Source organism: Cryptomeria japonica, chromosome 7 (assembly GCF_030272615.1).
Source record: "Cryptomeria japonica chromosome 7, Sugi_1.0, whole genome shotgun sequence".
NCBI classification, from domain to species: domain Eukaryota; kingdom Viridiplantae; phylum Streptophyta; class Pinopsida; order Cupressales; family Cupressaceae; genus Cryptomeria; species Cryptomeria japonica.
The window spans coordinates 251,145,617-251,150,107 of NC_081411.1; positions in this window are offsets into that span (position 1 = coordinate 251,145,617).

A 4,491-nucleotide genomic window follows, 5' to 3' on the forward strand; every position below is an offset into this window, starting at 1 on the left:
GAATTTTCTAATCACTTCTAAATAACCTAACCCCTTCTCTAAACTTTGTCACATTCCTAAGCAAAAGGGAAGTCACTTCTCAAACCCTCAAAGTCTTTGATAACCATTAAAGGCTTTCAACCTTCAACCACTAAATGGCTCAAAGTCTTTGATAACCATTGAAGGCTTTCAACCTTCAACCACTTAATCCCCAAAGTCTCCAATAACCATTAATGGTTACCTCAAACCCTCCCACATGGTTAAAACATTTGTTTTGACTCAACCTCTACCCAACCCAAAGGTCTCATCAGGCCATTAATGCTTTGACCATGATTATCTCTTAAACATTTGCACAAAGGTTTATCCTTGGATTAAGTCTTAATCCAGTGAGTAATCTTAATTTGGACTTGACCCTTAGCCTCTAGATAACCATGAGGTCTTCTCAGGCCTTTAATGCCTCCAACCTCTTCTCTCAACCCAATCCTATGTTGACACTTGTCACCATTTTATTGGTGCCAATTGTGCACATGGATCCCCAACTTTCAAACTTGGCCCTTGATTAAACCATTCAATCTTAACCCTTCATTTCCCCATTTCTTCTATAAATAGAACCCTTCTCCTCAAGCAAAAGAGAGAAGCATTAGAGTATTGTTGTTGTAGACACCCAAAATTGTCATGTCTAATTAAATAAATATTTTATTTATTTAATTATCTAAGCCTAATTCTTCTATTAATTAAATAAATCTTTATTTATTTAATTAATTCATTTATCCTCTTCTAGCCTTATTTCTCAAATTAAATAAATATTTAATTTATTTAATTATCCCACTTCTACTATTAATTAAATAAATATTTATTTATTTAATTAATTCATTAGCTTTTTCCACCCATGACACATGTCATTCATCTCTTAATTCCTACACTACCTACCTCTTTCATTATTTTGGTATTTCTTATACCTACCCTCTAATCCTAGCCGACCTCTCTTTTTACACCTCTCAATCTTAACCCTCCATTTTATATTGTGTCTTCTATTTAAGGAGATACTTTCTTCTTTATCAAACCCTAATCATTCTATGCATTCTAATCAATCATCCTAATCACTCATGCTAATGACCACTTGGCTACACTACGATCCTACTTGCAACCACATTCCGTTCTTTGTTGAGCTCTTGTGCATATAAAAATTTGAGAGCAAATATATCAAGCAAGATCAATGGAGATAGGAAGAATGGAGATCAAAACCCTATTGGACATGTGATTGGTATAATCTTTGTGATTTTGAATTATTTGCATTGTCTTAGGTAATCTTCATATGTTATGGTGGATCTTTGTTGATTGTTAGGCTAGGATTTTGTGGTTGAATTGATTTAGCCTTTCAATATCATTATTATTGTTATCCATTTTCACCATAAACATTTTGGCACACCCGGTGGGACTCTTGTCCCTTTGCATTTAACCTTTTTTGTTGCAGAGTTTGCATTTTTGAAGTTGCAGATCGGACATTTTTTCGACGGCATTTTAGGTATTTCCGCATCTGCCAGCATTCGGATCGCGTCTTTGAGTTTCAGAAGCGTCTGCGTTTTCGGGAATTGCGCCTGTGTTTTTGCCAAATTTTTATTTTTGCAGGTTTCCAGAACCGCGTCTGTGTATCCAAAACGCATCTGTGTTGCATCTGATCGCGTCTGCGTCCTGGAAGAGCGTCTATGTATTTTGGATGCATCTGTGCATCACAGAACCGCGTCTGTGTAATACAGACATGTCTGTGTCTGGTATAACAGCGTCTGTGTTTTACTGTTTTGGAATTTTCAATTTTTCTTTGGTTCCATTTTCGGATTTCGCGCTTAGGGTTTCAGATCTGGTTTATTTTTGCACTAATCCTTGCAGATCTAGCTAATCAAGTTGTGCAGCTTGCTTTGGGGAGCAAAAAAACATTTTTGTTGAAGGCCCCTTTTCACAAAGTCTTTTGGGTTTTTCTAAAATTTACCTAACTTGTGTGCTTGCAGGAAGGGGTTATCATTTGAAACAACCCAAACTACTAACAATTTTGTTGCAGGGCCTTGGCTAGGGTTTTTGTAATTTGGTTGTCTGCCTTGTTTTCATAGATTAGCAAACACTTCCATTGGTGCACTAAAATTGAATCATTGTCTTTTGTGTCTTGAGCAATAGGCTCTTTTTGTTTAATCTTTAGAGGGCCTGTCTTCCCGTGTGGTCATTAGGACTACTAGTGAGAAGAGAACGACCCAAGTGGTAGCAAAAGAAAAGCCATCTTCTTCCAAGCCACTATAATCAAATGTATTCATGGTGAAAACTATGAATAGCGTGTGCTGATTAGTTCATACCGACACTATGTCTCCCCATAAACCCGTTTGATCAAATTTATTTGATCATTTGTAGGGCGTAACCCCTACTGGCTGGGAGCCTTCTGTATTTACAGAGCTGAAAGTGCCGCATGTATGGCCACATGAGCGGATGCCCTTACTAGCACCTTTTTGTTTTAGAAGCCCAAATCCTTCTAGTTGTTGAGGCAGGAGGTCGGACCTCTGGTAGCGGCCCACACACATACGGTTCTTAGTAGAGATACAAAGTTCACCATGGGGAGTTTTCATGGGGACTGATGCTTGGCTGACCCGAGAAGTGAGTGCCGAGGGTGGAGCCAGTGAGGTCAAGCATCTAAGTATCCGCTCTGAATAGCGTAGCCTCGGGGGTAAAACCCTATGTGGGATCAACAACTATTGTCTTGGCCAACCTTAAGATTTGTGTTTGACTTATGCTAAACACTCAAACATTCAAGACCAAACAACAAAACATTGTGTCTTTTGTGTCTTCAAGTGTATGCAAAACAATTTTACATCAAACAACACACTTTTCTTGGAGTCATTTTTTGGAATCTAAACACTAGCAAACATTGAGTCCTCATCAACATTGTGTCCTCTTGTCACGAAAAAAAAAATAGTCAAACAGTCGGATTTGGTCGCAACAAAAATAACTTCACAGATTGGAAAAATTGCACGAAATTTACAGAAACGCGTCTGTGTCTGTTTTAACCGCGTCTGCGTCATCTAAGCACGTCTGTGAAGGGCAGAATAGCATCTGCATTTTTAGCAGCGTCTGTGTCTAACAGAGAAGCGTCTGTGTCTAGAAATCACGTCTGTGAAGTATACAGAGGCGTCTGTGTCAGGAATTGAAAATTTTGACAATCCAGCAAACAAGGGAAATCGGTTTCGGCATACTTGAGCTTCCTAGGTTGTCTCTTCAGGTTTCATCTAGCATTCAACCTGTCCTAAGGTCTCATACAGTCCATCATTGCTTCAAATCTCATTTTACATTCATACTTGTCTAAACTTGAGTCAAAAGGTCACTTGCTTGTCCTCATCATACTTTGTCAACATACTACATACTACAACTACACTTTGCTAAGTGGTCCCTCATCAAGGTTTCTTACCTTTGGGTCTCATTTGGTCTTACTTAGGGTCAAGGTCAGCTTACCTCATCAAGAGAAACTATCCTCTCTTTGGAAGTCACACCTACTCTACTACTTACATACTTGGTCTTACACTTTGGACATTGCAAGTACACCTCAAGATTCATTTACACTCCATACAACTCTTGGTTTTCCGTACTCTTTCCATTTTTCAACTAGTCTTACACATCTTGGTCAATCACTTAGTTCATGGTTGAAACCCGTCTCCAAAAATCTAGGAGAATAGCTAAAGAAGCTCAAGAATCCGCAAACATGAGTTCTTATGAATATGACAATGATTTATTTTATAATCCTGAGCACACTACATTACCAGACATGGATGTTTATAGAAACAATCCAAATGTGGAAAACACAGACACTACAAACAACAATGCTACACACAATGACAATGTGGACAACTTTTCAATACAATCAGCAGACATAGAAGAATCCATAATGAATCCTCATTTCAATAGATTGGTTGAAGAGATAATGCAGAGAGATCGACAATACTTCTTACACATGATGGCACAAAGTGGAGCTAAAATACCTCATGACTTTGACATGTCTCAACTTATGGAAAGTCGACCCTCACAACAAACTCAATCCAACATGGATCAAAGGAGACCAAATAGTGGAGGAAATAGAGGACCGAATATGATGCCTGAGTCACCATCAGTTTTGCTTCAAAAACCAGAAGTCCCACATACACAAGCTCAAACATATGATACTTACCTTCGAAGACCATTATGGAAGCCTTATGCAGATAGATATGCTCAATCACATGCTCCAGCTATGGATCAATCAAAACAAGTGGATACTCAAAGGCATCCTCAAAATTTGGACATAAGGAAACCTCATGTCAAATTTGGGGGCAACACAATGGAAAATGAAATGCCTATTGAATATGGTATATATGCACAAAATAGATATGGGGTTCCTCAACATGAAGCTATACCAAGTGCTCCCTATATGCCGCATCAATATAGACCTCCATATGGACATGTCTATGATCAGTATCATCCATACATGCAACAAGCTCCTCCTCA